Source organism: Cetorhinus maximus, chromosome 14, assembly GCF_964194155.1.
Source record: "Cetorhinus maximus chromosome 14, sCetMax3.hap1.1, whole genome shotgun sequence".
Lineage (NCBI taxonomy): Eukaryota > Metazoa > Chordata > Chondrichthyes > Lamniformes > Cetorhinidae > Cetorhinus > Cetorhinus maximus.
This window is the reverse complement of record NC_135892.1, coordinates 24,701,351-24,722,910: the sequence shown is the minus strand read 5'-3', so window position 1 is coordinate 24,722,910 and position 21,560 is coordinate 24,701,351. Positions and strand designations below refer to the sequence as shown.

The following is a 21,560-nucleotide window of genomic DNA, read 5'->3' as shown; positions in this document are numbered from 1 at the left end:
CTCAAAAATCATACAGCCAAGGAACGACGTCAGGGATCACAGAATCGGGACCCACCTGCTATTTTTAAAGGCTTCAAGAGTTATCACAATTCGGTGAAAAGTTCAGCGGGGGGTTAACTCTGTTTTTTGCTCCACTGATGCTACCAGACCTAATGAGTATTTCTACCACTTTATTTTTTTTTTCCCAGATTTCCAATCTCTGCAGTGCCTTAAATAAAAAGAGAAAATGCGGGAAAAACTCAGCAGATCCGGCAACATCTGTGGAGAGAGAAACAGAGTTAACGTTTCAAGGCTGTATGACTCCTCTCTGCAGTACCTTGCTCTCCTCTTCCTCTGGAAGTTGCTGTCGCTCACTACTCCAGACTTTGGGCTTCCTTTCCCTCACTTTTCATGGGAGCTTGCACAAAGAGTTTGAGGGAAGCAATGATAACGTCTTGAGCAGCACAGTACCCACAGTCTACAACTTCTCCTTCCCTGGGACGTGGTCAGGTAGGCCCTGCCCACATATTTGCATAACTAGAATGCTGTGTGATATGTCAACAGTTATTCCTCTTTCTGTAGGACATTGGTGATTTTTAGTTAATTGTTTTTATTAAAATCTATATCAAGTAAACTGGTCGTTCTCTGGTATCAATGTTGACAGTCAATAGTTTACTTAGTGTGATGTTAAAGTGCTAAGGGCGTGGTGGGTAGAGGGAAGTGGCGCCATGAAAATTAGTACACTCTGGTTTTTCTTCAGATGGTATAAATCTTTCGCCAGCGAAAATGGCGACCAAGCGAAATGATCTGCTCACCCTCGTCGCTTATGAGGATGATTCCGACTCGGAAACTGATACGGAGACCGCCACGAAAGGAGGGCTGGTGTCTGCTGCATATGGCGATGATGATATCAGCAGAATGGAGCAGGCAGATGAGCTTGGGGAAGAGGACGAGAGCAGCAGTCCACTGGAAGGTGAAGATTCAGAAACAGAGCTGCTGGAGGCAGATGGTTTAAAAGACATCCTCGACGTGCAGAAGAAGAATCCGCAGGAACTGGTTGCTTCGTTTTCAGAAAAAGTGAGGAACATGTCGCCTGATGACATCAAACTGCCTCCCGAGCCCATGGGGAGGTGCTCCAATCAATTACAGGAGAAAATTCAGAAGCTGTACGACCGAAAGCTGAGTGAAGGCCTTGACATGAACAACATCATTCAGAGAAAAAAGGAGTTCCGCAACCCCAGCATTTATGAAAAACTCATTCAGTTCTGTGGCATTGTTGAACACGGTACAAACTACCCAAAGGACATGTTTGACCCCCATGGATGGTCAGAGGACTCGTACTATGAGGCATTAGCCAAGGCCCAGAAAATAGAAATGGACAAAATAGAGAAAGTCAAGAAGGAGCGAGCAAAGATTGAATTTGTGACCAGAACAAAAACAGGAACCAACACCAGTTCTGGCACAGCCACCACAACCACAGCAAGCACGACCGTGGCAGATTCCCAGAAAAGGAAGAGGAAATGGGACTCTGCAGTGCCTGCGACGACAATAGCTCAGCCGACAATCATTACCACCACCGCTACGCTACCAGGGGTCGTCACGGTAACCACCAGTGCCAGCGGGGCAAAAACCACGGTCATTTCCGCTGTGGGGACCATTGTGAAGAAAGCCAAGCAATGAGCTCATGTCGAGAGTACTGTCTCTGGGTGGCCGCTGAGGTTAAGCCCTCATGGGTCAGGTTTACATTCTAGAACTTTCTTTTTCCTACTTACTGCTACCGATTCTCATCTCTACAGCTGGCTCACAAACAGGTTGGAAGAGTCCTTTACTACCCAATTCAGAGTCCTTCATGTCCCATATACGGTCAACCTAAAAAAACATTACGCCTCCTTGATGAGTGGGGAACGGCGGTTGCAATTTCAATACTGAAGGGCTCTAAACTGGACATATAGTGACCTGTAACTTACCCTGTAAATTGGCTAGCTGGAGGAGATTGAGGGGTGGAATGGGTTGGGTGGGCAAGATGGGGAGAGGGTGGAGATAGGGAAGGGGAAAGGTGAGGCAACAGGGCAGCTGGTGATCACAGGTCTGGAAATCAAGCCTACATGTCTGGATATTGATGCTGCTTTCTGTCTGTCTCATGCTGCAACCTGTCGCACTTGTGCTATTAACAGTGACTGAGTGAACACACGCTGCACACTTATGTATGATTGTAATGAAGCATTGTAAACTGCCGGCAGTGTAGAAGCACAAATAAAAGATTTTTACTTTCATGTTTTAAAAAAAAGGCTTTTACTAAACAACAAATACAGTGCCCACAATCCATTCTACAACATCAACTTCCTGCGGGAAGCGGCCACATAGGCCCCGCCCTCTCATTTACATAACTATAATGCTGTGCGAACGATTAATAGTTATTCGTCTTTTTAAAGGCTACTACCGTTTTTTAGTTGATTGTTTTTATAAAACTCCATGTCAGTTATATTGGTCTTTCTCTAGTGTCGGAGTTGACTGTCGGTGCGTTGGTTCAGTATGATGTTAAAGAGCTAAGTGCGTGGTGGGTTGAGAGTTGGGTTGGTCGATAGCTCAGTATGCTCTGGTTTCTCTTCAGATCGTATAAATCTTTCGCCTTTTACTAAAGATTTCCGAGTGCTCAGAGTTTAAATTAATTTTTTAGTGGTCCTGCTTTAGTGGGGCTGTCTTACGAACCAAAAGAAAGATTGATCTTATTACGGGTATTATTATTTGCTGAGGGAGCGTTTCTTTCGGAGCTTTCTCCAATACTATGCATTATGACTGGCTTTTAGAGTGCTCTGCGTGTGCTTGGCGTTTGCGTGATGGGCCAAAGGGTCTTTTTTTTCTCATGTAAATGCTTCAATGAGATTATTGCAAGTTCTATTTATGCCTACCAGTCATGAATACAGGGGAGAGGGGAATAGGGACCTAGACCCAAATGAATTGTCCAAAATAATTCCTATACTCCCAAGATATGTCTGTGCATAAAGATTGTGTACATGGATCTAACTTTGTATGTTATTTTATCCTGAGCAATGCTTTCCCAACTTCACTGGCCCCATCCTCTCTGCACTATATTGACATACTCTAATATGGAGGGAACAGGTGTTTAACATTAAAATCACTGGCCTGAGAAAAAAAACACTTGATTAGCAGCAGATCTACAAAGTATTTCACGATAACTTGAGTGAGTTATTTGAAAGTACTTACCTGGCAGGGGACAGACCATGAGCATGGTTCTGCCAGGGCATGGTCGTGAAGACAATGCTATGACCAATCGAGCCCCATACCATGGGGTATCAAACACCGTCCGAGTCACGGTCAAGGACAGCGAAGGAGGAGCACCTATGGATCGGTGATGAGGCATCCTGCCAAATAACTTTGACAGTCTGCTCAGGGAACCATCAAACATGATCGACCATCTCCTTTTCCCACAGGGCCTCTAGGATGATATGTACAGACTCGCCTGGTGGACTTGTGGTCAAAGGTGTTTTTCGTCATAAACTTTTCCACAAAGGAGGAGGACATGCCTATCTACGCAATGGAGCCAGCCAGGGCGGGATTGCCAGGTGCAGGCTTTTGACAGGAACTAGCCCGCAACCTTTAAGGCAATCTCAAAAATCATACAGCCAAGGAACGACGTCAGGGATCACAGAATCGGGACCCACCTGCTATTTTTAAAGGCTTCAAGAGTTATCACAATTCGGTGAAAAGTTCAGCGGGGGGTTAACTCTGTTTTTTGCTCCACTGATGCTACCAGACCTAATGAGTATTTCTACCACTTTATTTTTTTTTTCCCAGATTTCCAATCTCTGCAGTGCCTTAAATAAAAAGAGAAAATGCGGGAAAAACTCAGCAGATCCGGCAACATCTGTGGAGAGAGAAACAGAGTTAACGTTTCAAGGCTGTATGACTCCTCTCTGCAGTACCTTGCTCTCCTCTTCCTCTGGAAGTTGCTGTCGCTCACTACTCCAGACTTTGGGCTTCCTTTCCCTCACTTTTCATGGGAGCTTGCACAAAGAGTTTGAGGGAAGCAATGATAACGTCTTGAGCAGCACAGTACCCACAGTCTACAACTTCTCCTTCCCTGGGACGTGGTCAGGTAGGCCCTGCCCACATATTTGCATAACTAGAATGCTGTGTGATATGTCAACAGTTATTCCTCTTTCTGTAGGACATTGGTGATTTTTAGTTAATTGTTTTTATTAAAATCTATATCAAGTAAACTGGTCGTTCTCTGGTATCAATGTTGACAGTCAATAGTTTACTTAGTGTGATGTTAAAGTGCTAAGGGCGTGGTGGGTAGAGGGAAGTGGCGCCATGAAAATTAGTACACTCTGGTTTTTCTTCAGATGGTATAAATCTTTCGCCAGCGAAAATGGCGACCAAGCGAAATGATCTGCTCACCCTCGTCGCTTATGAGGATGATTCCGACTCGGAAACTGATACGGAGACCGCCACGAAAGGAGGGCTGGTGTCTGCTGCATATGGCGATGATGATATCAGCAGAATGGAGCAGGCAGATGAGCTTGGGGAAGAGGACGAGAGCAGCAGTCCACTGGAAGGTGAAGATTCAGAAACAGAGCTGCTGGAGGCAGATGGTTTAAAAGACATCCTCGACGTGCAGAAGAAGAATCCGCAGGAACTGGTTGCTTCGTTTTCAGAAAAAGTGAGGAACATGTCGCCTGATGACATCAAACTGCCTCCCGAGCCCATGGGGAGGTGCTCCAATCAATTACAGGAGAAAATTCAGAAGCTGTACGACCGAAAGCTGAGTGAAGGCCTTGACATGAACAACATCATTCAGAGAAAAAAGGAGTTCCGCAACCCCAGCATTTATGAAAAACTCATTCAGTTCTGTGGCATTGTTGAACACGGTACAATCTACCCAAAGGACATGTTTGACCCCCATGGATGGTCAGAGGACTCGTACTATGAGGCATTAGCCAAGGCCCAGAAAATAGAAATGGACAAAATAGAGAAAGTCAAGAAGGAGCGAGCAAAGATTGAATTTGTGACCAGAACAAAAACAGGAACCAACACCAGTTCTGGCACAGCCACCACAACCACAGCAAGCACGACCGTGGCAGATTCCCAGAAAAGGAAGAGGAAATGGGACTCTGCAGTGCCTGCGACGACAATAGCTCAGCCGACAATCATTACCACCACCGCTACGCTACCAGGGGTCGTCACGGTAACCACCAGTGCCAGCGGGGCAAAAACCACGGTCATTTCCGCTGTGGGGACCATTGTGAAGAAAGCCAAGCAATGAGCTCATGTCGAGAGTACTGTCTCTGGGTGGCCGCTGAGGTTAAGCCCTCATGGGTCAGGTTTACATTCTAGAACTTTCTTTTTCCTACTTACTGCTACCGATTCTCATCTCTACAGCTGGCTCACAAACAGGTTGGAAGAGTCCTTTACTACCCAATTCAGAGTCCTTCATGTCCCATATACGGTCAACCTAAAAAAACATTACGCCTCCTTGATGAGTGGGGAACGGCGGTTGCAATTTCAATACTGAAGGGCTCTAAACTGGACATATAGTGACCTGTAACTTACCCTGTAAATTGGCTAGCTGGAGGAGATTGAGGGGTGGAATGGGTTGGGTGGGCAAGATGGGGAGAGGGTGGAGATAGGGAAGGGGAAAGGTGAGGCAACAGGGCAGCTGGTGATCACAGGTCTGGAAATCAAGCCTACATGTCTGGATATTGATGCTGCTTTCTGTCTGTCTCATGCTGCAACCTGTCGCACTTGTGCTATTAACAGTGACTGAGTGAACACACGCTGCACACTTATGTATGATTGTAATGAAGCATTGTAAACTGCCGGCAGTGTAGAAGCACAAATAAAAGATTTTTACTTTCATGTTTTAAAAAAAAGGCTTTTACTAAACAACAAATACAGTGCCCACAATCCATTCTACAACATCAACTTCCTGCGGGAAGCGGCCACATAGGCCCCGCCCTCTCATTTACATAACTATAATGCTGTGCGAACGATTAATAGTTATTCGTCTTTTTAAAGGCTACTACCGTTTTTTAGTTGATTGTTTTTATAAAACTCCATGTCAGTTATATTGGTCTTTCTCTAGTGTCGGAGTTGACTGTCGGTGCGTTGGTTCAGTATGATGTTAAAGAGCTAAGTGCGTGGTGGGTTGAGAGTTGGGTTGGTCGATAGCTCAGTATGCTCTGGTTTCTCTTCAGATCGTATAAATCTTTCGCCTTTTACTAAAGATTTCCGAGTGCTCAGAGTTTAAATTAATTTTTTAGTGGTCCTGCTTTAGTGGGGCTGTCTTACGAACCAAAAGAAAGATTGATCTTATTACGGGTATTATTATTTGCTGAGGGAGCGTTTCTTTCGGAGCTTTCTCCAATACTATGCATTATGACTGGCTTTTAGAGTGCTCTGCGTGTGCTTGGCGTTTGCGTGATGGGCCAAAGGGTCTTTTTTTTCTCATGTAAATGCTTCAATGAGATTATTGCAAGTTCTATTTATGCCTACCAGTCATGAATACAGGGGAGAGGGGAATAGGGACCTAGACCCAAATGAATTGTCCAAAATAATTCCTATACTCCCAAGATATGTCTGTGCATAAAGATTGTGTACATGGATCTAACTTTGTATGTTATTTTATCCTGAGCAATGCTTTCCCAACTTCACTGGCCCCATCCTCTCTGCACTATATTGACATACTCTAATATGGAGGGAACAGGTGTTTAACATTAAAATCACTGGCCTGAGAAAAAAAACACTTGATTAGCAGCAGATCTACAAAGTATTTCACGATAACTTGAGTGAGTTATTTGAAAGTACTTACCTGGCAGGGGACAGACCATGAGCATGGTTCTGCCAGGGCATGGTCGTGAAGACAATGCTATGACCAATCGAGCCCCATACCATGGGGTATCAAACACCGTCCGAGTCACGGTCAAGGACAGCGAAGGAGGAGCACCTATGGATCGGTGATGAGGCATCCTGCCAAATAACTTTGACAGTCTGCTCAGGGAACCATCAAACATGATCGACCATCTCCTTTTCCCACAGGGCCTCTAGGATGATATGTACAGACTCGCCTGGTGGACTTGTGGTCAAAGGTGTTTTTCGTCATAAACTTTTCCACAAAGGAGGAGGACATGCCTATCTACGCAATGGAGCCAGCCAGGGCGGGATTGCCAGGTGCAGGCTTTTGACAGGAACTAGCCCGCAACCTTTAAGGCAATCTCAAAAATCATACAGCCAAGGAACGACGTCAGGGATCACAGAATCGGGACCCACCTGCTATTTTTAAAGGCTTCAAGAGTTATCACAATTCGGTGAAAAGTTCAGCGGGGGGTTAACTCTGTTTTTTGCTCCACTGATGCTACCAGACCTAATGAGTATTTCTACCACTTTATTTTTTTTTTCCCAGATTTCCAATCTCTGCAGTGCCTTAAATAAAAAGAGAAAATGCGGGAAAAACTCAGCAGATCCGGCAACATCTGTGGAGAGAGAAACAGAGTTAACGTTTCAAGGCTGTATGACTCCTCTCTGCAGTACCTTGCTCTCCTCTTCCTCTGGAAGTTGCTGTCGCTCACTACTCCAGACTTTGGGCTTCCTTTCCCTCACTTTTCATGGGAGCTTGCACAAAGAGTTTGAGGGAAGCAATGATAACGTCTTGAGCAGCACAGTACCCACAGTCTACAACTTCTCCTTCCCTGGGACGTGGTCAGGTAGGCCCTGCCCACATATTTGCATAACTAGAATGCTGTGTGATATGTCAACAGTTATTCCTCTTTCTGTAGGACATTGGTGATTTTTAGTTAATTGTTTTTATTAAAATCTATATCAAGTAAACTGGTCGTTCTCTGGTATCAATGTTGACAGTCAATAGTTTACTTAGTGTGATGTTAAAGTGCTAAGGGCGTGGTGGGTAGAGGGAAGTGGCGCCATGAAAATTAGTACACTCTGGTTTTTCTTCAGATGGTATAAATCTTTCGCCAGCGAAAATGGCGACCAAGCGAAATGATCTGCTCACCCTCGTCGCTTATGAGGATGATTCCGACTCGGAAACTGATACGGAGACCGCCACGAAAGGAGGGCTGGTGTCTGCTGCATATGGCGATGATGATATCAGCAGAATGGAGCAGGCAGATGAGCTTGGGGAAGAGGACGAGAGCAGCAGTCCACTGGAAGGTGAAGATTCAGAAACAGAGCTGCTGGAGGCAGATGGTTTAAAAGACATCCTCGACGTGCAGAAGAAGAATCCGCAGGAACTGGTTGCTTCGTTTTCAGAAAAAGTGAGGAACATGTCGCCTGATGACATCAAACTGCCTCCCGAGCCCATGGGGAGGTGCTCCAATCAATTACAGGAGAAAATTCAGAAGCTGTACGACCGAAAGCTGAGTGAAGGCCTTGACATGAACAACATCATTCAGAGAAAAAAGGAGTTCCGCAACCCCAGCATTTATGAAAAACTCATTCAGTTCTGTGGCATTGTTGAACACGGTACAATCTACCCAAAGGACATGTTTGACCCGCATGGATGGTCAGAGGACTCGTACTATGAGGCATTAGCCAAGGCCCAGAAAATAGAAATGGACAAAATAGAGAAAGTCAAGAAGGAGCGAGCAAAGATTGAATTTGTGACCAGAACAAAAACAGGAACCAACACCAGTTCTGGCACAGCCACCACAACCACAGCAAGCACGACCGTGGCAGATTCCCAGAAAAGGAAGAGGAAATGGGACTCTGCAGTGCCTGCGACGACAATAGCTCAGCCGACAATCATTACCACCACCGCTACGCTACCAGGGGTCGTCACGGTAACCACCAGTGCCAGCGGGGCAAAAACCACGGTCATTTCCGCTGTGGGGACCATTGTGAAGAAAGCCAAGCAATGAGCTCATGTCGAGAGTACTGTCTCTGGGTGGCCGCTGAGGTTAAGCCCTCATGGGTCAGGTTTACATTCTAGAACTTTCTTTTTCCTACTTACTGCTACCGATTCTCATCTCTACAGCTGGCTCACAAACAGGTTGGAAGAGTCCTTTACTACCCAATTCAGAGTCCTTCATGTCCCATATACGGTCAACCTAAAAAAACATTACGCCTCCTTGATGAGTGGGGAACGGCGGTTGCAATTTCAATACTGAAGGGCTCTAAACTGGACATATAGTGACCTGTAACTTACCCTGTAAATTGGCTAGCTGGAGGAGATTGAGGGGTGGAATGGGTTGGGTGGGCAAGATGGGGAGAGGGTGGAGATAGGGAAGGGGGAAGGTGAGGCAACAGGGCAGCTGGTGATCACAGGTCTGGAAATCAAGCCTACATGTCTGGATATTGATGCTGCTTTCTGTCTGTCTCATGCTGTAACCTGTTGCACTTGTGCTATAAACAGTGACTGAGTGAACGCACGCTGCACACTTATGTATGATTGTAATGAAGCATTGTAAACTGCCGGCAGTGTAGAAGCACAAATAAAAGATTTTTACTTTCATGTTTTAAAAAAAAGGCTTTTACTAAACAACAAATACAGTGCCCACAATCCATTCTACAACATCAACTTCCTGCGGGAAGCGGCCACATAGGCCCCGCCCTCTCATTTACATAACTATAATGCTGTGCGAACGATTAATAGTTATTCGTCTTTTTAAAGGCTACTACCGATTTTTAGTTGATTGTTTTTATAAAACTCCATGTCAGTTATATTGGTCTTTCTCTAGTGTCGGAGTTGACTGTCGGTGCGTTGGTTCAGTATGATGTTAAAGAGCTAAGTGCGTGGTGGGTTGAGAGTTGGGTTGGTCGATATCTTAGTATGCTCTGGTTTCTCTTCAGATCGTATAAATCTTTCGCCTTTTACTAAAGATTTCCGTGGAGAGGAGTGCTCAGAGTTTAAATTAATTTTTTAGTGGTCCTGCTTTAGTGGGGCTGTCTTACGAACCAAAAGAAAGATTGATCTTATTACGGGTATTATTATTTGCTGAGGGAGCGTTTCTTTCGGAGCTTTCTCCAATACTATGCATTATGACTGGCTTTTAGAGTGCTCTGCGTGTGCTTGGCGTTTGCGTGATGGGCCAAAGGGTCTTTTTTTTCTCATGTAAATGCTTCAATGAGATTATTGCAAGTTCTATTTATGCCTACCAGTCATGAATACAGGGGAGAGGGGAATAGGGACCTAGACCCAAATGAATTGTCCAAAATAATTCCTATACTCCCAAGATATGTCTGTGCATAAAGATTGTGTACATGGATCTAACTTTGTATGTTATTTTATCCTGAGCAATGCTTTCCCAACTTCACTGGCCCCATCCTCTCTGCACTATATTGACATACTCTAATATGGAGGGAACAGGTGTTTAACATTAAAATCACTGGCCTGAGAAAAAAAACACTTGATTAGCAGCAGATCTACAAAGTATTTCACGATAACTTGAGTGAGTTATTTGAAAGTACTTACCTGGCAGGGGACAGACCATGAGCATGGTTCTGCCAGGGCATGGTCGTGAAGCCAATGCTATGACCAATCGAGCCCCATACCATGGGGTATCAAACACCGTCCGAGTCACGGTCAAGGACAGCGAAGGAGGAGCACCTATGGATCGGTGATGAGGCATCCTGCCAAATAACTTTGACAGTCTGCTCAGGGAACCATCAAACATGATCGACCATCTCCTTTTCCCACAGGGCCTCTAGGATGATATGTACAGACTCGCCTGGTGGACTTGTGGTCAAAGGTGTTTTTCGTCATAAACTTTTCCACAAAGGAGGAGGACATGCCTATCTACGCAATGGAGCCAGCCAGGGCGGGATTGCCAGGTGCAGGCTTTTGACAGGAACTAGCCCGCAACCTTTAAGGCAATCTCAAAAATCATACAGCCAAGGAACGACGTCAGGGATCACAGAATCGGGACCCACCTGCTATTTTTAAAGGCTTCAAGAGTTATCACAATTCGGTGAAAAGTTCAGCGGGGGGTTAACTCTGTTTTTTGCTCCACTGATGCTACCAGACCTAATGAGTATTTCTACCACTTTATTTTTTTTTTCCCAGATTTCCAATCTCTGCAGTGCCTTAAATAAAAAGAGAAAATGCGGGAAAAACTCAGCAGATCCGGCAACATCTGTGGAGAGAGAAACAGAGTTAACGTTTCAAGGCTGTATGACTCCTCTCTGCAGTACCTTGCTCTCCTCTTCCTCTGGAAGTTGCTGTCGCTCACTACTCCAGACTTTGGGCTTCCTTTCCCTCACTTTTCATGGGAGCTTGCACAAAGAGTTTGAGGGAAGCAATGATAACGTCTTGAGCAGCACAGTACCCACAGTCTACAACTTCTCCTTCCCTGGGACGTGGTCAGGTAGGCCCTGCCCACATATTTGCATAACTAGAATGCTGTGTGATATGTCAACAGTTATTCCTCTTTCTGTAGGACATTGGTGATTTTTAGTTAATTGTTTTTATTAAAATCTATATCAAGTAAACTGGTCGTTCTCTGGTATCAATGTTGACAGTCAATAGTTTACTTAGTGTGATGTTAAAGTGCTAAGGGCGTGGTGGGTAGAGGGAAGTGGCGCCATGAAAATTAGTACACTCTGGTTTTTCTTCAGATGGTATAAATCTTTCGCCAGCGAAAATGGCGACCAAGCGAAATGATCTGCTCACCCTCGTCGCTTATGAGGATGATTCCGACTCGGAAACTGATACGGAGACCGCCACGAAAGGAGGGCTGGTGTCTGCTGCATATGGCGATGATGATATCAGCAGAATGGAGCAGGCAGATGAGCTTGGGGAAGAGGACGAGAGCAGCAGTCCACTGGAAGGTGAAGATTCAGAAACAGAGCTGCTGGAGGCAGATGGTTTAAAAGACATCCTCGACGTGCAGAAGAAGAATCCGCAGGAACTGGTTGCTTCGTTTTCAGAAAAAGTGAGGAACATGTCGCCTGATGACATCAAACTGCCTCCCGAGCCCATGGGGAGGTGCTCCAATCAATTACAGGAGAAAATTCAGAAGCTGTACGACCGAAAGCTGAGTGAAGGCCTTGACATGAACAACATCATTCAGAGAAAAAAGGAGTTCCGCAACCCCAGCATTTATGAAAAACTCATTCAGTTCTGTGGCATTGTTGAACACGGTACAATCTACCCAAAGGACATGTTTGACCCCCATGGATGGTCAGAGGACTCGTACTATGAGGCATTAGCCAAGGCCCAGAAAATAGAAATGGACAAAATAGAGAAAGTCAAGAAGGAGCGAGCAAAGATTGAATTTGTGACCAGAACAAAAACAGGAACCAACACCAGTTCTGGCACAGCCACCACAACCACAGCAAGCACGACCGTGGCAGATTCCCAGAAAAGGAAGAGGAAATGGGACTCTGCAGTGCCTGCGACGACAATAGCTCAGCCGACAATCATTACCACCACCGCTACGCTACCAGGGGTCGTCACGGTAACCACCAGTGCCAGCGGGGCAAAAACCACGGTCATTTCCGCTGTGGGGACCATTGTGAAGAACGCCAAGCAATGAGCTCATGTCGAGAGTACTGTCTCTGGGTGGCCGCTGAGGTTAAGCCCTCATGGGTCAGGTTTACATTCTAGAACTTTCTTTTTCCTACTTACTGCTACCGATTCTCATCTCTACAGCTGGCTCACAAACAGGTTGGAAGAGTCCTTTACTACCCAATTCAGAGTCCTTCATGTCCCATATACGGTCAACCTAAAAAAACATTACGCCTCCTTGATGAGTGGGGAACGGCGGTTGCAATTTCAATACTGAAGGGCTCTAAACTGGACATATAGTGACCTGTAACTTACCCTGTAAATTGGCTAGCTGGAGGAGATTGAGGGGTGGAATGGGTTGGGTGGGCAAGATGGGGAGAGGGTGGAGATAGGGAAGGGGGAAGGTGAGGCAACAGGGCAGCTGGTGATCACAGGTCTGGAAATCAAGCCTACATGTCTGGATATTGATGCTGCTTTCTGTCTGTCTCATGCTGTAACCTGTTGCACTTGTGCTATAAACAGTGACTGAGTGAACGCACGCTGCACACTTATGTATGATTGTAATGAAGCATTGTAAACTGCCGGCAGTGTAGAAGCACAAATAAAAGATTTTTACTTTCATGTTTTAAAAAAAAGGCTTTTACTAAACAACAAATACAGTGCCCACAATCCATTCTACAACATCAACTTCCTGCGGGAAGCGGCCACATAGGCCCCGCCCTCTCATTTACATAACTATAATGCTGTGCGAACGATTAATAGTTATTCGTCTTTTTAAAGGCTACTACCGATTTTTAGTTGATTGTTTTTATAAAACTCCATGTCAGTTATATTGGTCTTTCTCTAGTGTCGGAGTTGACTGTCGGTGCGTTGGTTCAGTATGATGTTAAAGAGCTAAGTGCGTGGTGGGTTGAGAGTTGGGTTGGTCGATAGCTCAGTATGCTCTGGTTTCTCTTCAGATCGTATAAATCTTTCGCCTTTTACTAAAGATTTCCTTTTTTTTTTGTAAAAATATACTTTATTCATAAAAATCTTCAATCACATTCAAAACCATTTCAAAAACAACATTACAAGGGTACAATCCAGGTTAAACTTTTACAAAATGTATCACCAGGTGCATCAGTACAAACAATATTACAATCATTTACAGCCTTTCATTTTGATCTGTACAGCCCGAGGGGCTCTAAACAGTTCCCAGTCTCTCGGTGCGCTGTGGTAGAAAGGTCTTAGACAGCGACCCTTCCCCATTGCGCCTTTGCGGCAGCTGCCCCAAGCTTTAGTGCGTCCCTCAGCACGTAGTCCTGGACTTTGGATTGTGCCAGTCCGCAACAATCGGTCGGGGACAACTCTTTGTGCTGGAAGACCAACAAGTTTCGGGCAGACCAAAGCGCCTCTTTCACCGAGTTGATGATCCTCCAGCTGCAGTCGATGTTTGTCTCGGTGTAAACTGATAAGAACAGATTTTTTTTTTTTTTTTTTTTTTTTTTTTTTTTTTTTTTTTTTTTTTTTTTTTTTTTTTTTGTAAAAATATACTTTATTCATAAAAATCTTCAATCACATTCAAAACCATTTCAAAAACAACATTACAAGGGTACAATCCAGGTTAAACTTTTACAAAATGTATCACCAGGTGCATCAGTACAAACAATATTACAGTCATTTACAGCCTTTCATTTTGATCTGTACAGCCCGAGGGGCTCTAAACAGTTCCCAGTCTCTCGGTGCGCTGTGGTAGAAAGGTCTTAGACAGCGACCCTTCCCCATTGCGCCTTTGCGGCAGCTGCCCCAAGCTTTAGTGCGTCCCTCAGCACGTAGTCCTGGACTTTGGATTGTGCCAGTCCGCAACAATCGGTCGGGGACAACTCTTTGTGCTGGAAGACCAACAAGTTTCGGGCAGACCAAAGCGCGTCTTTCACCGAGTTGATGATCCTCCAGCTGCAGTTGATGTTTGTCTCGGTGTGTGTCCCTGGGAACAGCCCGTAGAGCACAGAGTCCTGTGTCACAGAACTGCTCGGGATGAACCTCGACAGCAACCACTGCATCTCTCTCCAGACTTTCTTTGCAAAGGCACAATCCACAAGGAGGTGAACAACGGTCTCTTCCCCACCACAGCCACCTCGAGGGCATCGTGCAGAGGGGGTGAGACTCCTGGCGTGTAGGAAGGATCTGACGGGGAGGGCCTTTCTCACCACCAGCCAAGCTACGTCTTGGTGCTTGTTGGAAAGTTCTGGCGATGAGGCATTCTGCCAAATGACTTTAACAGTCTGCTCGGGGAACCATCCCACAGGGTCCACCCTCTCCTTATCCCTCAGGGCCTCTAGGACGTTACGTGCTGACCACTGCCTGATGGACTTGTGGTCAAAGGTGTTTTTCTGCATAAATTTTTCCACCAGGGACAGGTGGTACGGCACGGTCCAACTACTTGGAGCGTTCCGCGGCAGCGTGGCCAGACCCATCCTTCGCAACACCGGGGACAGGTAGAACCTCAGCACGTAGTGACACTTGGTGTTTGCGTACTGAGGGTCTACGCACCGCTTGATGCAGCCGCACACAAAGGTGGCCATCAGTATGAGGGCGATGTTGGGCACGTTTTTTCCCCCTTTATCTAGAGGCTTGTACATCGCGTCCCTGCAGACACGATCCATTTTCGACCTCCAGATAAAGCGGAAGATGGCTCGAGTGATCGCCATCGCGCAGGAGTGTGGAATGGGCCAGACCTGCGCCACGTACAGCAACAGCGAGAGTACCTCACACCTGATGACCAGGTTCTTACCCGCAATGGAGAGGGAGCGTCGCTCCCACATGCCCAGTTTCCTTTTCACCATAGCCACTCGCTCCTTCCAGTTTCTAACGCATGCCCCGGTCCCTCCGAACCATATCCCCAGCACCTTCAGGCCGTCAGCCCTGACAGTGAAGGGGACAAAGGATCGGTCAGCCCAGTTCCCAAAGAACATGGCCTCGCTCTTCCCACGATTTACCTTGGCTCCCGAGGCCAGTTCGAACTGGTCGCAGACGTGCATCAGTCTGCGCACCGACAGCGGATCCGAGCAGAAGACGGCGACGTCGTCCATGTACAGGGAGGCTTTTACCTGAGTGCCTCCACTGCCTGGGATCGTCACTCCTCTTATGCCCGGATCCTTCCTGATGGACTCGGCAAAGGGTTCTATGCAGCACACAAAAAGGACAGGCGAGAGAGGGCAGCCCTGCCTGACTCCAGATTTAATCGGAAAGCTATCTGTTTCCCACCCATTGATTGAGACTGCGCTACTGATGTTAGTGTAGAGCAGTTGGATCCAATTTCGAATTCCCTCCCCAAAGCCCATTTTGGAGAGCACATCCCCCATGTAGGTGTGCGATATTCTGTCAAAGGCCTTCTCCTGATCCAAGCTGATGAGGCAGGTATCCACACCCCTGTCCTGTACATAGGCAATCGTATCCCTGAGCAGCGCCAGGCTGTCAGAGATCTTCCTGCCTGGCACAGAGCAGGTCTGGTCAGGATGAATCACCAATTCCAGAGCGGATTTGACCCGGTTGGCGATGACCTTGGACAGAATCTTATAGTCCATATTCAACAGTGAAATGGGTCGCCAATTTCTAATTTCCTCCCTTTCCCCCTTGTGCTTGTAGATGAGGGTGATGATGCCTTTCCTCATGGATTCTGACATGCTGCCGGCCAGGAGCATACTCTCGTACACTTCTAGCAGGTCTGGGCCGATCAAGTCCCACAGAGCCGAATACAACTCCGCCGGCAGGCCGTCGCTTCCGGGGGTTTTACTCTTCTCGAAGGACTCGAGGGCCTTAGTCAGTTCGTCAGGAGTTAGCGGTTTGTCTAGGCTCTCCCGCGTACTGTGGTCTAGGACCTCCGTGATAGAGGACAGGAAGGACTGGGAGGCCGTGCTGTCCGTGGGCTTCACGTCATACAGTCCGGCATAAAAGGATTTGCTGATCCTCAGAATGTCGGACCGTGATGACTTTACTGAGCCGTCTTCTTCCTTCAGGCTGCTGATCACAGAGCGCTCTCTGTGTACCTTTTGGAAGAAGAAACGTGAGCACGTCTCATCCTGCTCCACGGAGCGGACTCTGGAACGGAAGATGATCTTGGAGGCCTCCGAGGCAAAGTGCGAGGCTTGCTGGCCCTTCACCTCTTGGAGCTCCTCCTTGACATCGACCCCCATCGACCGCAGCCGGAGCAGATTCTGCATCTTTTCCTGGAGTCGGGACATTTCCCTCTGTTCCTTTCTAGCTTTCTGGGTGCCTTTGAGGATGAAAAACCTCTTGATGCTTCCCTTGATCACTTCCCACCAGTGTGTCAGGGACTCAAAGAGGGGTTTCACGGTTCTCCAACCTTTGTAATCCCTCTTGAGCTCCTCAATGTTCTCTGGGGTCAGCAGTTGCACATTTAGCTTCCATGCCCCCCTGCCCACCCTCAGGTCTTCCTCCAAGTGGCAGTCCGCCAGTAGGAGGCAGTGGTCAGAGAAGAACACCGGCTTGACGTCGGTGGATCTGACTGTGAATGCACGGGACACAAACAGGAAGTCTATCCTGGAACGAATGGACCCGTCTGGCCGCGACCAGGTGTATCTACGCTGCGCTCCGTCTGCAGGGTTGCTGAAGACGTCGTGCAGCTTGGCATCCTTAACTGTTTCCATCAGGGATCTGGACGTAGCGTCCAATCTGCTTCCGGCCCTGCCGGATCGTCCAGCCGCATCGATGATGCAGTTGAAGTCCCCGCCCAGAATGACCGGCCTGGAGGTCGCCAGCAGCAGTGGGAGCTGCTGAAAAACCTCCAGCCGCTCAGCCCCTTGTGCCGGGCCGTACACGTTAATTAACCGGAGTGGAGCGTTCTTGTACATTACGTCTGCTACCAGGAGTCGCCCGCCCACCACCTCCTTGACCTCGGAGACGGTGAAGTTGCCTCCCCGCAGCAGAATACCCAGGCCGGAGGAACGAGAGTCGTTTCCGCCCGACCAGATCGATGGCCCGTGGGACCACCATCGTGACCATTGCCTGTAGGAGCTGAGGTGCGGTATCGCACACTCCTGCAGAAACAACAGGTCAGCTTTGACCTTGGCTAGGTAGTCCAAGGTCGCAACACATCGCGTAGTAGATTTAATGCTACGCACATTTATGGATACAATCTTTAAACCCATATTAAAGCATTTATTCTCCTACCAAACCCACTGTCTCTGAGAGTCCTTTCCGTGGAGAGGAGTGCTCAGAGTTTAAATTAATTTTTTAGTGGTCCTGCTTTAGTGGGGCTGTCTTACGAACCAAAAGAAAGATTGATCTTATTACGGGTATTATTATTTGCTGAGGGAGCGTTTCTTTCGGAGCTTTCTCCAATACTATGCATTATGACTGGCTTTTAGAGTGCTCTGCGTGTGCTTGGCGTTTGCGTGATGGGCCAAAGGGTCTTTTTTTTCTCATGTAAATGCTTCAATGAGATTATTGCAAGTTCTATTTATGCCTACCAGTCATGAATACAGGGGAGAGGGGAATAGGGACCTAGACCCAAATGAATTGTCCAAAATAATTCCTATACTCCCAAGATATGTCTGTGCATAAAGATTGTGTACATGGATCTAACTTTGTATGTTATTTTATCCTGAGCAATGCTTTCCCAACTTCACTGGCCCCATCCTCTCTGCACTATATTGACATACTCTAATATGGAGGGAACAGGTGTTTAACATTAAAATCACTGGCCTGAGAAAAAAAACACTTGATTAGCAGCAGATCTACAAAGTATTTCACGATAACTTGAGTGAGTTATTTGAAAGTACTTACCTGGCAGGGGACAGACCATGAGCATGGTTCTGCCAGGGCATGGTCGTGAAGCCAATGCTATGACCAATCGAGCCCCATACCATGGGGTATCAAACACCGTCCGAGTCACGGTCAAGGACAGCGAAGGAGGAGCACCTATGGATCGGTGATGAGGCATCCTGCCAAATAACTTTGACAGTCTGCTCAGGGAACCATCAAACATGATCGACCATCTCCTTTTCCCACAGGGCCTCTAGGATGATATGTACAGACTCGCCTGGTGGACTTGTGGTCAAAGGTGTTTTTCGTCATAAACTTTTCCACAAAGGAGGAGGACATGCCTATCTACGCAATGGAGCCAGCCAGGGCGGGATTGCCAGGTGCAGGCTTTTGACAGGAACTAGCCCGCAACCTTTAAGGCAATCTCAAAAATCATACAGCCAAGGAACGACGTCAGGGATCACAGAATCGGGACCCACCTGCTATTTTTAAAGGCTTCAAGAGTTATCACAATTCGGTGAAAAGTTCAGCGGGGGGTTAACTCTGTTTTTTGCTCCACTGATGCTACCAGACCTAATGAGTATTTCTACCACTTTATTTTTTTTTTCCCAGATTTCCAATCTCTGCAGTGCCTTAAATAAAAAGAGAAAATGCGGGAAAAACTCAGCAGATCCGGCAACATCTGTGGAGAGAGAAACAGAGTTAACGTTTCAAGGCTGTATGACTCCTCTCTGCAGTACCTTGCTCTCCTCTTCCTCTGGAAGTTGCTGTCGCTCACTACTCCAGACTTTGGGCTTCCTTTCCCTCACTTTTCATGGGAGCTTGCACAAAGAGTTTGAGGGAAGCAATGATAACGTCTTGAGCAGCACAGTACCCACAGTCTACAACTTCTCCTTCCCTGGGACGTGGTCAGGTAGGCCCTGCCCACATATTTGCATAACTAGAATGCTGTGTGATATGTCAACAGTTATTCCTCTTTCTGTAGGACATTGGTGATTTTTAGTTAATTGCTTTTATTAAAATCTATATCAAGTAAACTGGTCGTTCTCTGGTATCAATGTTGACAGGCAATAGTTTACTTAGTGTGATGTTAAAGTGCTAAGGGCGTGGTGGGTAGAGAGAAGTGGCGCCATGAAAATTAGTACACTCTGGTTTTTCTTCAGATGGTATAAATCTTTCGCCAGCGAAAATGGCGACCAAGCGAAATGATCTGCTCACCCTCGTCGCTTATGAGGATGATTCCGACTCGGAAACTGATACGGAGACCGCCACGAAAGGAGGGCTGGTGTCTGCTGCATATGGCGATGATGATATCAGCAGAATGGAGCAGGCAGATGAGCTTGGGGAAGAGGACGAGAGCAGCAGTCCACTGGAAGGTGAAGATTCAGAAACAGAGCTGCTGGAGGCAGATGGTTTAAAAGACATCCTCGACGTGCAGAAGAAGAATCCGCAGGAACTGGTTGCTTCGTTTTCAGAAAAAGTGAGGAACATGTCGCCTGATGACATCAAACTGCCTCCCGAGCCCATGGGGAGGTGCTCCAATCAATTACAGGAGAAAATTCAGAAGCTGTACGACCGAAAGCTGAGTGAAGGCCTTGACATGAACAACATCATTCAGAGAAAAAAGGAGTTCCGCAACCCCAGCATTTATGAAAAACTCATTCAGTTCTGTGGCATTGTTGAACACGGTACAAACTACCCAAAGGACATGTTTGACCCCCATGGATGGTCAGAGGACTCGTACTATGAGGCATTAGCCAAGGCCCAGAAAATAGAAATGGACAAAATAGAGAAAGTCAAGAAGGAGCGAGCAAAGATTGAATTTGTGACCAGAACAAAAACAGGAACCAACACCAGTTCTGGCACAGCCACCACAACCACAGCAAGCACGACCGTGGCAGATTCCCAGAAAAGGAAGAGGAAATGGGACTCTGCAGTGCCTGCGACGACAATAGCTCAGCCGACAATCATTACCACCACCGCTACGCTACCAGGGGTCGTCACGGTAACCACCAGTGCCAGCGGGGCAAAAACCACGGTCATTTCCGCTGTGGGGACCATTGTGAAGAAAGCCAAGCAATGAGCTCATGTCGAGAGTACTGTCTCTGGGTGGCCGCTGAGGTTAAGCCCTCATGGGTCAGGTTTACATTCTAGAACTTTCTTTTTCCTACTTACTGCTACAGATTCTCATCTCTACAGCTGGCTCACAAACAGGTTGGAAGAGTCCTTTACTACCCAATTTAGGGTCCTTCATGTCCCATATACGGTCAGCGTAAAAAAACATTACGCCTCCTTGATGAGTGGGGAACGGCGGCTGCAATTTCAATACTGAAGGGCTCTAAACTGGACATATAGTGACCTGTAACTTACCCTGTAAATTGGCTAGCTGGAGGAGATTGAGGGGTGGAATGGGTTGGGTGGGCAAGATGGGGAGAGGGTGGAGATAGGGAAGGGGGAAGGTGAGGCAACAGGGCAGCTGGTGATCACAGGTCTGGAAATCAAGCCTACATGTCTGGATATTGATGCTGCTTTCTGTCTGTCTCATGCTGTAACCTGTTGCACTTGTGCTATAAACAGTGACTGAGTGAACGCACGCTGCACACTTATGTATGATTGTAATGAAGCATTGTAAACTGCCGGCAGTGTAGAAGCACAAATAAAAGATTTTTACTTTCATGTTTTAAAAAAAAGGCTTTTACTAAACAACAAATACAGTGCCCACAATCCATTCTACAACATCAACTTCCTGCGGGAAGCGGCCACATAGGCCCCGCCCTCTCATTTACATAACTATAATGCTGTGCGAACGATTAATAGTTATTCGTCTTTTTAAAGGCTACTACCGTTTTTTAGTTGATTGTTTTTATAAAACTCCATGTCAGTTATATTGGTCTTTCTCTAGTGTCGGAGTTGACTGTCGGTGCGTTGGTTCAGTATGATGTTAAAGAGCTAAGTGCGTGGTGGGTTGAGAGTTGGGTTGGTCGATAGCTTAGTATGCTCTGGTTTCTCTCCAGATCGTATAAATCTTTCGCCTTTTACTAAAGATTTCCGTGGAGAGGAGTGCTCAGAGTTTAAATTAATTTTTTAGTGGTCCTGCTTTAGTGGGGCTGTCTTACGAACCAAAAGAAAGATTGATCTTATTACGGGTATTATTATTTGCTGAGGGAGCGTTTCTTTCGGAGCTTTCTCCAATACTATGCATTATGACTGGCTTTTAGAGTGCTCTGCGTGTGCTTGGCGTTTGCGTGATGGGCCAAAGGGTCTTTTTTTTCTCATGTAAATGCTTCAATGAGATTATTGCAAGTTCTATTTATGCCTACCAGTCATGAATACA

General features: G+C 46.6%; 2 non-coding genes and 7 pseudogenes across 2 annotated transcripts; all 9 read left to right on the top strand.

The window, feature by feature from the left end:
* The first annotated feature begins 765 nt into the window (after positions 1-765).
* Positions 766-1,659, top strand: LOC144690107 (SAP30-binding protein pseudogene; annotated as a pseudogene).
* Positions 1,660-2,570: 911 nt separating this feature from the next.
* LOC144690212 (U5 spliceosomal RNA) lies at positions 2,571-2,677 on the top strand (annotated as a pseudogene).
* A 1,695-nt stretch (positions 2,678-4,372) lies between these two features.
* On the top strand, positions 4,373-5,266 carry LOC144690046 (SAP30-binding protein pseudogene; annotated as a pseudogene).
* Positions 5,267-6,177: 911 nt separating this feature from the next.
* LOC144690211 (U5 spliceosomal RNA) lies at positions 6,178-6,284 on the top strand (annotated as a pseudogene).
* A 1,695-nt stretch (positions 6,285-7,979) lies between these two features.
* LOC144690045 (SAP30-binding protein pseudogene) lies at positions 7,980-8,873 on the top strand (annotated as a pseudogene).
* Positions 8,874-9,784: 911 nt separating this feature from the next.
* On the top strand, positions 9,785-9,899 carry LOC144690194 (U5 spliceosomal RNA). The gene has a single exon (XR_013578795.1). It is a non-coding gene; the product is annotated as a U5 spliceosomal RNA (small nuclear RNA).
* Positions 9,900-11,594: 1,695 nt separating this feature from the next.
* On the top strand, positions 11,595-12,488 carry LOC144690043 (SAP30-binding protein pseudogene; annotated as a pseudogene).
* Positions 12,489-19,415: 6,927 nt separating this feature from the next.
* On the top strand, positions 19,416-20,309 carry LOC144690106 (SAP30-binding protein pseudogene; annotated as a pseudogene).
* Positions 20,310-21,220: 911 nt separating this feature from the next.
* LOC144690255 (U5 spliceosomal RNA) lies at positions 21,221-21,335 on the top strand. Its single transcript, XR_013578840.1, has one exon. It is a non-coding gene; the product is annotated as a U5 spliceosomal RNA (small nuclear RNA).
* Positions 21,336-21,560: the final 225 nt, after the last annotated feature.